At 37.2% G+C, this 19,211-nt stretch overlaps 1 long non-coding RNA gene across 1 annotated transcript; it reads left to right on the top strand.

Moving 5' to 3' along the window:
• Positions 1–14,448: 14,448 nt before the first annotated feature.
• Positions 14,449–16,676, top strand: LOC107814444 (uncharacterized). The gene is made up of 3 exons (XR_012698235.1): positions 14,449–14,646; positions 15,553–15,691; positions 15,784–16,676. It is a non-coding gene; the product is annotated as an uncharacterized LOC107814444 (long non-coding RNA).
• Positions 16,677–19,211: the final 2,535 nt, after the last annotated feature.

Raw genomic sequence — 19,211 nt, 5'->3', positions numbered from 1 at the left:
TTGAAGATTAGGGCATCTGATGTCCCTAAGACAGCTTTTCGGACTCGGTATGGGCATTACGAGTTCCTAGTGATGTCATTTGGGTTGACAAATGCTCCAACAACTTATTAAAAGTCAATATTGGAGGATCGGGTTGCACGCCGCAACAGACTTGATTAAAATGAATATGTTGGAGGAGCGGGTTGCACGCCGCAACAGAACTGAATGTGGATATATTGTGAGAGCGGGTTGCACGCTGCAACAGAAATAATGGAAATGATAATTGGTTATGACTGCTGAGTTGCCTTCAATTATTATAAATGAATTACCTGATTTATTCCTATTATTGTTGTTGTTACTAATATTGCGTACAGGTTAATGTAAGTGAACCGCCTTAGCCTCGTCACTACTTCGTCAGCACTTACTAGTACATGGGGTCAGTTGTACTGATACTACACTCTGCACTTCTTGTACAGATTTTGGAGTTGGTCCCAGCGGCGTACCATAGACTTGCTCGGATTTCAGCTATCAGAGGAGACTTGAGGTATAACTGCATGGCGTTCGCAGTTCTGAAGTCCCCGTCTATTGTACTTTAGCTATGTGTTTATTTTCAGACAGCTTTATTTTATTCAGACCTTTATTTGTATTTATTCTAGAAGTTCATGCACTTGTGACACCAATTCTGGGATGGTCTTTAGACACCGTTATTATTGTGGATTATTTCAAAATTGCTTCCACATTTTGTTCCTTGTTATTAATAATATTAAAAATTATTTAAAAAATGGATAATGTTATTCTAATATTGGTTTGCCTAGCAAGTGAAATGTTAGGCGCCATCACGGTATGAAGGTGGGAATTTCGGGTCGTGACAGTTGGTATCAGAGCACTATGTTACATAGGTCTCACGAGTCACGAGCAAGCTTAGTAGAGTCTGAAGGATCGGTACGGAGACGTCTTTACTTATCTTTCAGAGGCTATGAAGTTTAGGAACAATATCACTTATTTCTTATTCTTTCGTGCGATCTTATTCTATCATCGATGATTGAACCATTCTACTTTTATTCTCTCGCAGATGGTGAGAACACGCAATACCTCTACCGATGGACAGGGACCAGAACCCCGGTGGCAACTATGGCCAGGGGTATAGGTCAAGGTCGTGCTAGAGGCCGAGGTAGAGGCCGAGGTAGAGCTCAGTCCAGAGCTCGAGCAGCTACACCTGTTGAAGAACCTCAAATAGACCTTCAGGAGGCGGTCCCAGTTCAGAATGTACCAGTTGGACCAGTTCAGGTCCAGGAAGGATTCATAGACACTCTAGTGCTTCAGGACGCTCTAGTCCGATTGGTGAGTCTTATGGAGGGTGTGGACCAGAATGGTACATTTCCGGTGGCACCAGCCGTCTCACAGGCTGGGGGAGGAGCACAAAATCCCACTACTCCCGCTCCGAAGAAGACGGCTCCCCAGAATCAGGCTCCAGCAACCCAGTCAGTTGGGGTAGTTCAGCCAGTTGTTGCGGCACAGACCGGTGATAGGCCCGCCATGTCTTTTGAGGCCTTATTGAGACTGGATAAGTTCACTAAGATCTTTCCAGTTCACTTAAGTGGGACACCTTCTGAGGACCCACAGGATTTTCTTGAACGCTGCCATGAGGTGCTGTGGAACATGGGTATAGTTGAGACCAATGAGGTTGATTTTGCTGTATTCCAGATGACGGGTTCCACCAAGAGGTGGTGGAGAGATTACACATTGACCCGACCAGTCGGATCACCTGCACATACCTGGGAACAGTTCTCTCAGCTATTCTAGAGAAGTTTCTCCCTATCACACTGAGAGAGGAATTCCGCAAGCAATTTGAACGTCTACAATAGGGCAGTATGACTGTTACTCAGTATAAGTCCCGTTTTGTGTATTTGGCCCGTCATGCTCTCCTTTTGCTACCTATGAAGGGAGAGAGAATGAGGAGGTTCATCGTCTGGAGGCAGTGGTAATTTTGGTAGGGGTCATCCTCCCAGACGGTGTCATTCAACACTTCATGTATCTCCCGGTGCTTCAGGGAGTCACGGTCCTATTATGCCTTACTCTAGGCAGCCAGTATTAAGTGCACATTTAGCTCCTATCAGTGCACCACCACTCCAGAGTTACTACAATGGTTATCCGGCCCATCTGGGTCAGCTTCTTCTTCAGCAGCCACGATATCAGGATGGGTGTTATGAGTGTGGGAACATTGGTCACATCAGGAGGTATTGCCCTAGATTCATCATTTATCTCGGATTTAGATGGAAGAAAATGGAATTTTTGCAAAACTTTCCAAAAACAAAAAATTAAGATTTGAAGGTCCATTTGATATCGGAATTGGAAAAATTTTGTATGGTTGAACTCGTATCGGAACGGGTATTCGGATTTTGTGAGTTTTTCTGGGATTTGAGACATGGGTCCCACTACCGAATATTTTAATGAATTTTGGATTTTTATCCGGAACATTTGTAAATTCATATGGAATTAATTCCTATGATTAGTATTGAATATATTGAATTGTTTGTGAATAGATTTGAAGCTTTCGGAGGCAAATTTAAAAGGAAAATTTGTGGTTGAATAATTGATTGGAATTTGCAAAGCGAGGTAAGTGTCGCGGTTAACTTTGACTTGAGGGAATAGAACCCTTAAATTGATCAGTTTCAGGGTGCCAGGGTATTCTCTAAAATTGACTTGCGTTCAGGCTATCACAAGTTGAAGATTCGGGAGCCAGATATCCCGAAGACTACTTTCAGGACACGGTACGGTCATTACGAGTTCCTTGTGATGTCTTTTGGGCTGACCAACGCCCCAGCAACATTTATGCACTTAATGAATGTTGTATTTCAGCCCTATCTTGATTCTTTCATCATTGTGTTTATTGACAACATTCTGATGTATTCCCGGAGTCGGGAAGATCATGAACAACACCTAAGGACTGTGCTTCAGACTTCAAGAGAAAAAAAGTTATATGCAAAATTTTCAAAGTGTGAATTCTAGATTGATTCAGTGGGATTTTTGGGCCATATAGTTTCGTGCGAGGGGATCAAGGTAGATCCGAAGAAGATTGAAGTAGTGCAGAGTTGGTCCAGACCATCCTCAACTACGGAGATCCGGATTTTCCTGGGTTTGGCAGGGTATTTATCGCCGATTTGTAAAGGGTTTCTCTTCTATTGCTGCACCTATGACCAAATTAACCCTGAAGGGTGCTCCGTTCAGGTGGACCAAGGAATGTGAGGAGAGCTTCCAAAAGCTCAAGATAGCTTTGACTACATCCCCAATATTGGTATTACCTACAGGTTCAGGGTCTTATATTATGTATTGTGACGCGTCGCGTATTGGTATTGACGCATTGTTGATGCAAGATGGTAGGGTGATTGCCTACGTGTCCAGATAATTAAAGATACATGAGATGAATTATCTACTCCACGGCCTTGAGTTAGCAGCTATTATTCATGCCTTGAAGATTTGGCGACATTATTTGTACGGTGTCGATTGTGTGGTCTACACCAATCACCAGAGTCTACAACATCTGTTAAAACAAAATGATCTTAATTTGCGACAGCGGAGATGGTTGGAGTTGCTTAAGGATTATGATATCACCATTCTCTATCATCTTGGGAAGGCCAATGTAGTAGCGGATGGCTTGAGTCGTAAGGCGGAGAGTTTGGGCAGCTTAGCACATCTACCAGTAGTAGAGAGGCCTTTAGCCTTGGATGTTCAGGCCTTGGCCAACCAGTTTGTCAGGTTGGATATTTCCGAGCCGAGCCAAGTGTTGGCTTGTATGGTTTCTCAGTCTTCTCTTTATGATCGTGTCAGAGAACGTCAGTACAATGACCCCCATCTGCTTTTCCTTAAGGATAAAGTTCAGCATGATGATGCCAAGGAAGTCACTATTGGAGATGATGATTTATTACTGATGCATGTCAGGCTATGTGTGCCTAATGTAGATGGTTTGCGTGAAATGATTCTCCAGGAGGCTCACAGTTTGCGACATTCCATTCATCCGGGTGCTGCAAAGATGTATCAGGACTTGATACAACACTATTGGTGGAGGCGGATGAAGAAAGACATAGTGGAGTATGTAGCTCGGTGTCTAAATTGTCAACAAGTGAAATATGGGCATCAGCGAGCGGGTGGATTGCTTCAGAAGTTAAAAATTCCGAAGTGGAAATGGGAGCGGATCACTATGGATTTCGTTGTTGGACTCCCACAGACTCAGAGAAAGTTTGATGCAGTTTGGGTGATTATGGATAGGTTGACCAAGTCAGCTCATTTCATTCCTGTGATGACTACCTATTCTTCCGAGCAGTTGGCTCAAGTCTATATCCGCGAGATTGTCACACTTCATGGCGTACCGATATCTATCATCTCTGACCGGGGTACACAGTTTACCTCACGGTTTTGGAGGAATGTACAGCGAGAGTTGGGTACTCGTGTGGAGTTAAGTACATCATTTCACCCTCAGTCGGACGGGCAGTCCGAACGCACTATTCAGATACTGAAGGATATGCTTCGTGCATGTGTGATAGATTTTGGGGGTGCTTGGGATCAGTTATTACCACTTGCGGAGTTTTCTAATAACAACAGTTATCAGTCGAGCATTCAGATGGCTCCGTAAGAGGCCTTATATGGTAGGCGGTACCGGTCTCTAGTGGGTTGGTTCGAACCGGGTGAAACTAGACTATTGGGTATAGACTTGGTTCAGAATGCCTTGGAAAAGGTTAAATTGATTCAGGATCATCTTCGTACTGCCCAATCTAGAAAGAAGAGTTATGCGGATCGGAAGGTTCGTGATGTTTCATTCATGGTTGGTGAGCGGGTCCTGCTCCGGGTTTCTCTTATGAAGGGTGTGATGAGGTTTGGGAAGAAGGGCAAGTTGAGCCCTATGTATATTGGGCCTTTTGAGATTCTTGAAAGAGTTGGAGAGGTGGCTTACAGACTTACACTACCACCTAGCCTCTATGCAGTTCATCCGGTATTCCATGTTTCTATGCTCCGGAAGTATCACGGCGATCTGTCTCATGTGTTAGACTTTAGTTCGATTCGGTTGGACAAGGATCTATCTTATGTGGAGGAACTAGTGGCTATTCTGGACAGGCAAGTTCGAAAGTTGAGGTCAAAGAACATTACTTCCATGAAGGTTCAGTGGAGGGGTCATCCGGTCGAGGAGGCGACTTGGGAGACCGAGCATGATATGCGCATCTGTTATCCTCATCTTTTCACCACTCCAGGTATAATTCTAAACCGTTCGAGGACGAACGTTTGTTTAAGAAGTGAACAATGTAATGACCCAACATGTCATTTTGACTTTTAGAACCCCATTACCCTTAATAAAACTCCCCGTATTGCTTTTATTAATTTATGACTTACGGGGATGGTTGATTCGGGATTTGGAAGTGTTCGGGTTGAAATCGGAATACTTGGTTCCTTAAGTTGGCCTTAAAATGCTAAGTTTGACTTCGGTCAACATTTTGCGAAAATGACCCCGGAATAGAATTTTGATGATTCCAACAGCTCCGTATGGTTATTTTGGACTTAGGAGCGTGTTCGGAATTTTATTTGGAAGTCTGTAGTTAAATTAGGCTTGAAATGGCTAAAATAGGAATCTAGGCTTGGAAGTTTGACCGGTGAGTTGACTTTTTGATATCGGGGTCGAAATCCAGTTCCGAAAATTTTCATAGCTCTGTTATGTCATTTATGACTTGCGTGCAAAATTTGAGATTAATCGGACTTGATTTGATAGGTTTCGGCGTCGTTTGTAGAAATGGAAAGTTTCAAGTTCATTAGGCTTGAATCTATGTGTGATTCATGCTTTTAGTGTTGTTGGATGTGATTTGAGGGCTTAACTAAGTTCGTATGATGTATTAGGACTTATTGGTATATTTGATTGAGGTCCCGAGGGGCTCGGGTGAGTTTCGGATGCTTAATGGATCAAAAATGGGACTTAAACAGCTACTGCAAATGCCTGGAAATCGAGCCCAGAAATCGAGGGCCATGATCGAAGGCAGGCTCGAAGGCCAGTGATCGAAGGCCTAGGAATGAGGCCTAGGATCGAGGGCTATGACCAAGGCCAATGATCGAGGGTTATAACCGAGGCCAGGATCGAGGGCCATAAAGATCGAAGCCATGATCGATACCCAGGATCGATGGCTGCCTCGGCAGTTTATAAAACTGGGGATTTCGTCCCATTTGCCATTTTTGACGAACTTGAGCTTGAGCAGAAGCGATTTTTGGCAGATTTTCAAGGAAAAACATTTGGGGTAAGTGATTCTAACTCGGATTTGGTCAATATACACGAATATATCATTGTTTTTACCATTTAATTAGTGTATTGAGATGGAAATTTGGAAAAATTTTAGAAATCTCATAAAAATAAATTTTTGAGATTTCGGTGTCGATTCAGAGTCGGATTTAAGTGAAACTGGTATGGTTGGACTCGTAATTGAATGGTTTATCGGATTTTGTAACTTCGCCGGATTCCGAGATGTGGGCCCCACGAGCGATTTTTGAACTAATTTCGGATTTTATTGAAAAATATGGTATTTTCTTATGAAATTGATTCCTATAATTTTTGTTGACTGTATCGAATTAATTATGACTAGATTCGAGTCGATCGGAGTCGGAAAGTCGAGGAAAAGGCATACTACTTGGTTAAATTGGAGCAAGTCGAGGTAAATGACTTGTTTAACCTTGTGTGGGGGAAATTTTCCCTAGGATTGATATTGAAGTGATAAATTAAAATGTGTTAAAAGTCGTGTATACGAGGTGACGAGTGTGTACACGGGCTAAATGTGAAAGATTGTGTTTTTAAATTGTGTAGATCGTTGTTGCATATCAATTAAATAATTTTATTTGTTATATTCTTCATCATTGATTTAAATTTTTATACTTTGAATTTGCTTGACCTTTTTCTTGCTAATTGTTTTACTTGTTTAATTGAAACTTGGTTTCTTTTATTTGGTGCATTATTCGAAGGTTGATTTTCTTTAAATTAAATATTATTAATATGAATTATTTGACATTTTAAATTTAGAATTTACGCAACGTATTAAAATTTTGAAATATTATTTTTGTTGATGGAGCCGTGAGCTCTTTATTCTGGAAAATATTATTGTTGAATTATTTTGGCATGAGCCGTGAGATCTTTATTATGAAAAATATTGTTGTTGATTTATTTTGGTAAATTGAAATATTTGGGCACTTGAGGTGCAAATTGTGATATATTGTGATATTGATACGCATGCAGTGGTATAAGGTTTGGGTGTTGAAACTCATGAGGTGAGATAAGGAAGGCTTGATACGCGTGGCTAGTAGGGAAAAGTACTAGAAGTCATGCGGTATGATAAGGATGGCTAAAACGCGGGATGCTATTTCGTAAAAAATATTTTCTTTAAAATAAATTGTGAAGGCTCCTGCGGTGATATAAGAAAATGAGATATTGTGAACTTATTTATGATTTGGGACTACAAGGTGGTACCTCGGGAGTGCCCTTGTTGATATTGATTTATCGCCGCAGTTGCCTTTGATTATTATTGTGATTTTTCTTAAAGTTGAAAAGAATTATGTTTTGTTTCCACGAGGTATTAATTGACATTATTTGGTGTAATTAAATGATGACATACTACTTGATTTATTTTTATTTTATCTTATTATATTGTTAAACATTTTACCATACCATTATTTATTTTTCATTAGGGCCTGACCTGACCTCGTCTCTACTCTACCGAGGTTAGGCTTGGCACTTACTGGGTACCGCTGTGGTGTACTCATACTACGCTTCTGCACATCTTTTTGTGTAGATCCAGGTATATCTTATCAGATCAGGCATCGGTAAACTAGTTGTACGAGGAGACTTCGAGGTATATCTGCCAGCATCCGCAGACTCTGGAGTTCCATTCTATCTTACTATGTTGTCTTCCTTATTTGCTTTAGACTCTGATGTATAGAGACATAGAGAATAAATTCTTAGAAGCTTACGACTTATTTCTACTTGGTTTTGGGAGTTGTAATTGTTTGAATTGTAGTTTATTTATTTCAGATATCTATTATTATTCCGCATTGATAGGCTTACCTAGTCTTAGAGGCTAGGTGCCATCACGGCCTCCTACAGAGGGAATTTGGGGTCGTGACATACATAATATTTCTCTTATTTGGTGATGAAAGAAGCCAATGTTAATACAATATCTGGCAATACAAGATTAATTGAAGGCTCATGAAGAGTAAATTTATTACTACCCGGAGGAACAGATTTGTTTATTATTGAAGCATTATATTGTAGTAAGTATCAAAGAAGCTTACTAAGTTTCAAAGATATTCGCTAAAATGGATATCACATGAGACTACAAATAATAAAAAGATTGAATATCTTTATATTACTATAATAAAGTCGGTAAGAAATATGTGCTTGAAATGTTATATAATCTTTCCTCCGGCTTATATTACACAAGTATTAACAGGATTGAAACGCATGCCATAGTAAATGAAAAGCTTACTAATCAAGATAATTTTATTATTTGGCATGACCAGTTGGGTTATCCTGGTTTTATTATGATACGTAAAATAATTGAGAATTCACATAGATATTCAATGAAGAACCAAACGATTCTTCAATTTAAGGAATTCTCCTGTGCTGCATGTTCTTAAGGCAAATTAATTATTAGACCATCAACTATTAAAGTTAGGATGAAATCCCCTACATTTCTAGAACGTGTAAATGGTGATATATGTGGGCCCATTCACCCTCCATGTGGACCATATAGATATTATATGGTTTTGGTAGATGCATCTACAAGATGGTCACATTTGTGCTTATTATTAACTTGCAATATGGCATTTGCGAGATTGTTAGTTCAAATAATAAAGCTAAGAACACAATTTTCAGATTATACAATTAAGACAATTCGTCTTGATAATGTTGGTGCGTTTACATCTCAGGCCTTTACTGATTATTGTATACCAACTGGATAATAATTAAGCATCCGGCTGCTCATGTTCATACACAAAATGGTCTAGCAGAATCATTGATCAAACACCTCCAATTAATTGCTAGACCAATGCTTATGAGAACAAAACTCCCCATTTCAGTATGGGGTCATGCTATTTTGCGTGCAGCAGCACTTGTGCGGATAAGGCCTACATGTTATCATAAAAGTCTCCCCATTGCAATAGGCTTTTGGTCAGCAACCAAATATTTTCCATCTTAGAATCTTTGGATATGCGGTATATGTTCCAATTTCTCCACCACAATGCACAAAGATGGGTCCCCAATGAAGGTTGGGGATATATATTGGGTATGAATCTCCTTCTATTATAAAATATCTGGAGCCTATGACTGGAAATTTATTTACTGCAAGATTTTCTGATTGTCATTTTGATGAATTAGTATACCCAACATTAATGGGAGAAAATAAGTAGACGAGAAAGGATATAGATTGGAATATATTATCACTATCTCCTTTAGATCCTCGAACAAATCAAGAGGTTCAAAAGATAATTCATTTGCAAAATATTATAAATCAATTGTCAGATGCATTCATTGACCTACCAAGGGTGACTAAGTCACATATTCCAGCTGCTAATGCTCCAATTCGATTTGATATCCCGGTAGAAAAATCAATTAGAGCAAATAATTTTAAACCACGCTTGAAACGTGGTAGACCAATCGGTTCAAAGGATAAAAATCCTCGAAAGAGAAAATGAGCAAATGATCAAAGTGATCATAATACGGAGGTAGTGGCTCAAGAAGAGCACGGAGACATAACAAATGATAAAACCTCAAGGGAGGTTCATGTACTTGAAAATGATGAAAATGGATAGATCACAATAAGTTATGTCTCAACGGAAAAAAGATGGAATCGAAATAATATTGTTATCGATAACATTTTTGCTTATAATGTCGCTGTTGAAATAATGCAACAAGATGAGGATCTTGAACCAAAATCTGTTGATGAATGTAGACAGAGAAATGATTGGTCAAAATGGAAAGATGCTATCCAGGAAGAATTAACTTCATTTGCGAAACATGAAGTTTTTGGGTCTGTAGTCCAAACACCAAATGGTGTTAAGCCTGTTGGCTATAAATGAGTTTTTTGTACGTAAAAGGAATGATAAAAATGAGGTACAAAGATAAAAGGCACGCCTTGTTGCACAAGAATTTTCACAAAGGCATGGTATCGATTATGAAGAGACGTATTCTCCTGTTATGGATGTTATAACGTTTCGTTATCTCATTAATTTTGCTGTGCATGAAAATTTTGACATGCATTTGATGGATGCGGTTATAGCCTATCTTTACGGCTCATTTGATAATGAGATATACATGAAAATTTCCGAGGGATTTAAAATGCCTGACGCACATAATTTGAAGTCCCGGGAAATATTTTCAATCAAATTGCAAAGATCTTTGTATGGTCTAAAGCAATCAGGAAGAATGTGATATAACCATCTTAATGAGTATTTATTAAAGAAATGTTATATAAATGATACCATTTGTCCATATGTTTTTATAAAGAAAATAACATCGGAGTTTGTTGTACTTGCTGTATATGTTGATGACACAAACCTTATTGGAACTCCTATAAAACTCCAAAAGGCAATTTATTATTTAAAGAAGGAATTCGAGATGAAAGATCTCGGAAAGACAAAATTATGTCTTGGTTTGTAAATTGAACATTTGGCAAACGAGACTTTGTTCATCAATCTCCCTACATAGAAAAGGTATTGAAACAGTTTTACATGGATGGAGCACATACATTAAGTACTCCGATGATTGTTCGATCACTTGATGTGAATAAGGACTCGTTCCGACCTCAAGAAAAGAATGAAGAACTTCTTGGTCCTGAAGTACCATATCTTAGTGCAATTGGTGCACTTATGTATCTTGCTAACACTACAAGGCCTGACATAACTTTTTCAGTTAATGTCTTAGCAAGATATAGCTCTGCTCCTACAAGGAGAAATTGGATGGAATCAAACATATATTGCGGTATCTAAAAGGGACTATCGATATGGGATTATTTTATGGCAATGATTGCAATCCCGATCTTGTTGGTTATGCCGATGCTGGGTATTTATCTGATCCACACAAGGCTCGATCTCAAACAAGCTATGTCTTTACATATGGAGGCACTGCCATATCTTGGCGATCGACTAAGCAATCAATCGTGGCTACTTCATCTAATCATGCTGAGATAATTGCCATTCATGAATCAAGTCGAGAATGTGTATGGTTGAGCTCTATAATACATCTTATTCGAGACAAATGTGGTTTGAAGTGTGACAAACAACCCACAATTTTGTATGAAGATAATGCAGCATGCATAACCCAATTGAAGGGAGAATTAATAAAAGGGAATAGGACAAAGAACATTTCACCAAAATTATTTTTCACACATGATCTTCAAAAGAATGGTGATATCAATGTGCAACAGATCCGTTCAAGTGATAATATGGCTGATTTGTTCACCAAATTTCTACCGACGTCAACCTTCAAGAAACTAGTGTACAATATTGGGATGCGAAGGCTCAAGGATGTGAATTGATGCTCTCATCAGGGGGAGTTAATACGTATTGTACTCTTTTTCTCTTACAAGGTTTTGTCACACTGGGTTTTCCTTGCAAGGTTTTTAATGAGGCAACCAAAAGGTGTATTTCGAAATATGTGTACTCTTTTTCCTTCACTGGGATTATTTTTCCCACAGGTTTATTTCCTAATAAGTTTTTAACAAGGTACAATATCTATGGACATCCAAGGGGGAGTGTTATAAGAAAAATTAAATTATAGTGGATGTCTATTCTTCCTCCATGATCTTCTCAAATACTTAATGATATATTCAATGACATATTTCTATGCTTAATGACATATTAAATAATATATTTTTATGTTTAATGACATATTCAATGACATATTTTTCTTCACTTTTCATGCCTATATAAAGCCTTGTAATAGATAGGAAAATTCACACAATTGAAGAAGAAATAAGAATCCCTCTTCCTCTCTTTCTCTCTATATCTCCTAACTTATTTTTTCTTGTTCTATATTGTTACTTTGAGTAATATTTATAATAATTCTAATATATTTGAGATTTACATAGAATTTTCATTTCTTTTTTTTGGAACATATCATGCATGGATGATTTTCACCTAATCAGTTTTTTACTATTTGAAAAAGAATTCTTTAATAAATATAATTCTTTAATAAATAATTAGTACTTATTATTTAAATACTAATCTCACTTGAATAATGATACTTTCACTTCCCGTTCTAACTTCAGTCATTCTTTGAAATGCATTTTAAAATGTATTATTTGACTGGTGATTGAGTATTTTCGTGAAGCGGATTTATTTTTTATCAACATTTATTATTTTCAAGAATTTATATTTTTATTTTACAACTCAAACATAAATTTTAAATAAATCTGTATATAACTCCTAGGCTAGGATTCTCATTTATCCTTTTTACCATTTTTTGTCCTCTTTCTCATTTAACACCAGAACCGTTACCTTTTTGAAAGCAGCAAATGGTCAAATATACCCCTATACTATGAGAAAATGTTTAACTATACCCTTCGTTATACGTTCGGTCCAAATATACCCTTGCCAAGGTCGACATCCAATTATATATGACACTGACATTTGATGAGGTGGATGCCACGTGACATGCAAAATCAATGCCCCTAACCCATTTTACCCCTCCCTCTATTTGTTTTGTCACAAATAAAAAAAAATTTCCCTCCGCTGCCACCATAACCGCCAGTATTGTTGTGTTCCTTTGATTTATGAAAGATAAACCATTAAAAGAGCCTCTGTTTACGCCAAAGTTGATGAATAAACTACTTCCACAAAAACAAAAATATTGTCCAGATAAATTGTTTCTATTTAGAAATTCATTACTATATAACAGCAGAGGTCAATGGCAATACATCCTTTACTTGCGGAATAATCGCTACAAAGTCTTCTGATCCAGAAATTCACTACATAATTGTTTCTCTTTTTCTTTTTTTTGTTTTCCTCTTTAAGCCACACTAATAAGGAGTTCAGGGCTGGTTCAGGTGTGCATAAAGGGGACAAAATTTGGATCGATTATTCAACCAAACTCCGACAAACTAGCACTGTATCAGATAGTGCTCAACTATTAAGATTAGGAAAAAGAAGAATAAATTAACTAGTTTTTTTTTGTTTCTGTTAAATTGTAAATCTTAATTTTTCATGACTTTTACTCAATTCATTGATCGTTAGTCTACGCACTCAGTAGCAACGTAATTACTAAATTGTAATAGGTTTCATCGCACGATGACCACCAGGTTTCATATTAACACGCAACTAACATAAACGTGATGGAATTTTTGGAATCTCTTTACTCTTAGGACCCGTTTGGCCATGAGTTTTGTCAAAATAAATTTGGGATTTATTTGGCAAACACATGTTTGGCCATAGATTTTGTCCACATTTTAGCAAGATCCCAAATCCCAAAATCACCTCAATTGATGATTTTGGGCCAAAACATGACCATTACATTTTTTAAAATTTTTAAATATTACCCCAAACTTTTATAGTTTGTAAAAGAGCCCACATTTAAATAATCACCTCAATTTCTGCTCTTGCTCCTGCTTCTTTCTTTGTATCTGCTATCGAAAGAAACTGAGATTGATATCTACTCCGAGGAAGCTGTGACTACCCACTTGCAATTTGTCTTGCAAAAACATGGTTTAGTTGATGAAAAATTTTCACCAGCAGTGCCTTTCTTGCTTAACTCCAGCTTTCGCAAGATATTCGCTCATATGACCGAAAAAAATCAAATCGAATGGTTTAACGACTTAAAGAAAAATTGAGCTAACTGTTATTTTTATTTTGTTATGTTGTACTCTAATGCATGAAATGCTGATGCTAATTATTTTAGTTGTACGTTGTGGTATAGGCATGATTGTAATATGAGTAATGACTTCCTATATATAATATGAGTAATGACTTCCTATGTGTAATCTGAGTAATGAAGGTTATGTATATACAAGATAGCAAGTTTGTTTGTTTGGTACTATTGGGTATTTGTGATAATTTTTGGAACTTATGGGTATAAGTCATGTTTCATATTTTTTCAAATAAAAAGTGAAATATGTTTTGAAAAATCATGTCCAAACACATTTTCATCTTCAAATCAAACTTCATCCAAATCAGAATTTTCAAAACAAATTTGGAAATCTATGGCCAAACGCTAGCTTAATTTAAGGTGGTAAATTCGAATGATGGCATTAATAGTGGTAATGGTGGCGGAGAGGAAGGAAATTTTAGCGACGAAAAAAAATAGAAGGGAGGAGTAAAATGGAAGGTGGCATGTCATGTCATGTTACATCCATATAATCAAATGTCAGTAACACGTAAAATTAAATATTTATTTTGGCCAAACTTAACATAAAATGGGTATATTTTAACTAATAATATATTTAAACCTTTTGTCACGTCACAGAGAGTCAAGGTTTCGAACGTTTCATGAACACAGCCTCACCCCGTGAAGTCTATCCGAAACCCACTCCCAGTACATTTACCTTCTACATTTGCTTGGAGGGTTCCGAGGGTTCCTCGAAACTGCGTTTGAGAGAGGATAACAGTGCTGAGATCCGAAAGAGGCAGCGAGTAGAGAGCTTGTCCACTGAAAGGACGGTAGGTGGGTTTTTATATGTTGTAATTTTTCTCAATTTGGGTCTTGTTTACATACTCCATTTGTCTTTTTGATAGGTAAAAATTGGATACTAGAGTTCTAATTAGAGGCTTTTGGCTATCTTTCGTTGCTTAATCATTCAATTTTAAACTATGTTAGTTTTGTTACAACTAATGGTTGAATAGGGGATAATCAGTTTTAATTTTAAGGTGGATCGGCTTCTGCTGTATGATTGTCTAAAATAATTAATTTTTCATCTCGCTGATTCTGATTTATAGATGAATTTTTTCATTAATCAGAAATTAACTATCGGCATGATGCGGTACCCGTGGCAGAGTATAAGTGTAGCTTAGCTGTCAGTTAGTTGGCCGTCAGATTAGTTACTCCCTCCGTTTCACTTTGTTTGTGTAGTTTGACTTAGTACAAAGTTTAACTTGTGATCTAAAATATTTCATAAAATTTGTGTTAGTATAAAACTTTTGAAACTTGTTTTATTATATTTATGTGGCTAAAAAAGTTTAATGTCCAATCTTTTTGGAACGGACTAATAAGCCAATAGTTTCAAACAAAGTGGAACAGAGGGAGTATAATTTAACTAATTGGTTTGCAATACATGATTAGTTAGAGATAGGTTCTGAATAGTTGTATGTGTATATATATCTGTGTTGAGTAATAAGAGAGTTGCCTTATCATTTTCCTCCACAAATATCTTCTTTCTAGACTTCCTCCATTGATGAGCTTGTGAATTCCTTCTCCATAATCCATAATTCATACTTCAGCATAAAAGCTGATTGATCATGTATATTTTTAATCAGAATTCCATCAGTTAGACGTCTCATATTTGGGACTTGATTCTTTGAGTTTGGGGTCGTCCACTCTTTGTGCTGAATTTAATTGTTTGTTTACAGCTTCCACAAACGATCGATGATGTTTTGTCAAATGATACCAATCTGCAGCTGAAGGCTACCAGACAGATTCGAGAATGGCTCTCCATCGGTGTGACTAAGACTGCTTTTGCTGATTTTATTCAGTTTCCGTATTACTTAGGTATGACGATTTGTCTAAAACATTACCTATAACTTTAAATCTGTAACTTATTCATCACTCATACATGTAAGGAATAATCTTTTAACAATCAGGACCAGGTTATTGTACGTGCCATCTTGAATTGCTGGAACTCGGATTTACCTTTAGCCAGAGTTTATTAGTTTATCAGAGGAAGACAAAGCATGGATGATGTTTTAACTTCAATACCACACAAGAGGAGGGTGATTTGTGTGGTGTCCAATTTTTCGCGTGCACAGATCATGGAAGGACCTGGTTCTTCTATGTGTTCCTAATACTACTGTTGCGGAATAATAAATGCAGAAATTAAAGAATACAAGTATTTTACGTGGAAAACGCCTGGCTCAAAAGGTGAAAAAACACGACCTACTTCCCAGTAGGATTTTCCCAAACTCGATACTAAATCACTGAGCCAAAAATTACATTTACAAAACACTTTTGTAAATCTAGGATTAACTCTAATCCCGTTGTGGCAACCAACCTCTAACTGCTGCGACAACTTCAAGTTAACTCTAACTTGAATACTCTGAGTACCTATTACAATTGCCTCTAGATAAAGCTGAAAGGTACAATATGAAAATACCTACTACAATTGAACTAGAATAAAAGACAGACACTTGGAGCTGGTTCTTCTATCTGGTTCATGTAGCTTCAGGTTCGCACACTTGAATCACACACGAACTGCTTGCAAAATGCCTTGCTATTTTGCTCTCAATTCACGTTTAACTTCTGCTTTTGTGCGTCACCTGTAGAATGAGAAATTCCTACGATTTATAGAGTTAGTAGAGTAGAAAACAACTAGAGTTCTAATGCTACTCTTCCTTGGTGGAAGAGTTCTAGTTAATCTCAACTCCTAACTCATTCCTTATCTTGGATAATGTTCTCGTTGAGTAAGAAGTCATTCTCCTTATCAATTATGTAATCTTTTCGATCATGAGATATTTATTATTATACCAGATTTCGTTTATCTCCTGCATGTGCATCTCACGTGCTTTGAATCTGCCCGTGACTATGCTTACCGGTGATGGACCTGGTTCATCCCTGAGTTCCTTTGTCAATCTTCAAAACTATTATTTACTTGGGCCAACAATGGATAATCAAATGCGAACTGAAACTAAGCAATGTTGGAGTCTTCTGTGTCTATTCTTTGATTTGGAAGAAAAAAATCATAGTACACAGAGAGAATCAAGTCTTATACGTTGCTTTTTCAAGTAAAATATTGTATTGTAAGTCACATGTCAAGAGAGTAATTTCAGGGGAACATTATAAAACTTGCTTCTCTTTTCTTACTAGTTCATCTAGATATCCATTCAAATGCTTTAAAACTCATAAAAATTGTTCAAGAAGAGAACAAATAAGGAGACAAAAGTACCACTATGAAATAAGAGTATGAAAACCAGAGGTTATTATGTTTACTAAGGCTGAGAATGAGTAACCATGCTGGGAACTTTTCAAAAACTATAGGCGCATTAGCTTTGGCCCTTAACAGCCAAATAATCACCCACACACATTTTTAGGAAATAATCAGTCCTCTGAAGCAGTCCAACCTAGGTGTACTTGATTAATAGGGATGCTTTGCGTGGTATTGGAAGGACATGTACAAGGGTGAAATCCTAATGCTAAAAGCTTTATTTTTCTGCCTAATTTTTGAATGTGTCCACGTCCTACGTCCCGGGTAGTAAAGAAAAGTGGGATGCTATATTTCCAATAATGGGATTTGTCCATCTTTCAGGATAGTCCTATGCATTAACAAAAATGCAAACCATCATACTGACCAATATGAAAGAGAAAAATGCCTACATACCTATATATAGCAAACAAACATAACCAACCCACGAGGTTTTACCTTTGTCACAATTTCCAAAGTCCGACTCTAAAGTACTCCATCCGTTTCAATTTAGATGAGATAGTTTGACTCGGCACGGAGTTCAAGAAAAAAGAAGAGGACTTTCAAAATTTGTACTCTTAAAAGTTTAAGGGATAAAAGCTTTGTGGGGCCATGACATTTGTGTGGTTATAAAAACTTCTCATTAAGGGTAAAATGAAGGGTTTAAAGTTGAATTATTTTCAAATTTAAAAATGTGTCATTTATTTTGGAACAGATTAAAAAGGAAAGTACCTCATCTAATTTGAAACGGAGGTAGTAACTTGCGTCTATGGTTTAATAACTTGTGCATTTGTAATTATCTTTGCCCTTGATCTATACGTTACTTCTTTCATACAACCCACCAAATTGACCTTCAATTTGCACCAAAGTCAGGACCTAGTTGATAGAATATACAAGCGTTAAAAGATAGCATTACCGTCAACTAAATGTTTACAAATGATAAAACTCTTTCTTTCAAATGAATTTGAATATCTATTACATAGTTCAACCGCCTCTTTAACTGACATGGATGTACATGTCCTTAACAACAATTTTTTGGTTTTCTTCTTAAAATTAGACAGTAATATTTGCAGCGGTAATATTTGCAGCGGCTGCAATTTAAAGCTTTTTGAACAGATGGGTGTGATGTATACACCATATAACTTGTCCAGCACGGAACCTTTAATCTGCTTTACAATATAATAGATGGTGGAGGAGGTGATGATGAATATTTTGCTCTCTCCTCGGCATTATTTTTTTATTTTTTCCCTTTAATATATATGTTGAAATTGTCAAAAGTCCCACATCGGTGGATGACAATTTTGAATGGGAATTTCACCCTATAAAAGGAGGCCTAATGTTTAGGATTTAAACACACCTCTCATTTGCCTTTTATCTTCTTAAGGCATTTGTATCTTCTCTCTTTAGTATTATTTCACTTGTAATTTTGGAGTGGAATAAAATATTGATTGTGTCCGAGGAAGTAGGCAAAATTGGCCGAACCTCGTAAATTCTGGTGTTCTTTTATTGTTGTCTTATTGTCTTGTTTATTATTTAGTGGTTGTCATAATTTTTGGTATAGTAGTTGTGACTCATTCACACTATATACATTTGGCTTCCGCAACAATTGGTATCAGAGCCAAGGTACTGTCTAAGTATGCTCTGTGGTTGCAGCATAGTCTGATCTTCCACATCAGAAAAGATCTATCTTGGTAACTGAGTCAAGGTTCTGTCTGAGTATGCTCTGTGGTTGCAGCTTAGTCTGATCTTCCACACCAGAAAGAAAATAATCTTGATTTGTGTCGTCAGCTACTAAATAATATTTGTGTCAAAATAGGAGACAGTAAACAAGAAAAATCTACATCAAGTGTCAATAATACGTCATCGTTGGCATCTTCGCTTATGACAAAAATTGTGTCAAATGCAAAATTTGCGGTAGAAATTTTTGACGGGTCAGGACATTTTGGGATGTGGCAAGGCGAGGTTCTAGATGTTCTTTTTCAACAAGGGCTAGATCTTGCCATTGAAGAAAAGAAGCCAGATTTTATTGGAGAAGAAGATTGAAAAATTATCAATCGTGTTGCTTGCGGTACCATTCGATCCTACCTTGCTAGAGAGCAGAAATATCCATACACA

Source organism: Nicotiana tabacum, chromosome 2, assembly GCF_000715075.1.
Source record: "Nicotiana tabacum cultivar K326 chromosome 2, ASM71507v2, whole genome shotgun sequence".
NCBI classification, from domain to species: Eukaryota; Viridiplantae; Streptophyta; class Magnoliopsida; order Solanales; family Solanaceae; genus Nicotiana; species Nicotiana tabacum.
The sequence above is the reverse complement of the archived record's forward strand: the minus strand, read 5'-3'. Positions and strand labels throughout refer to the sequence as shown.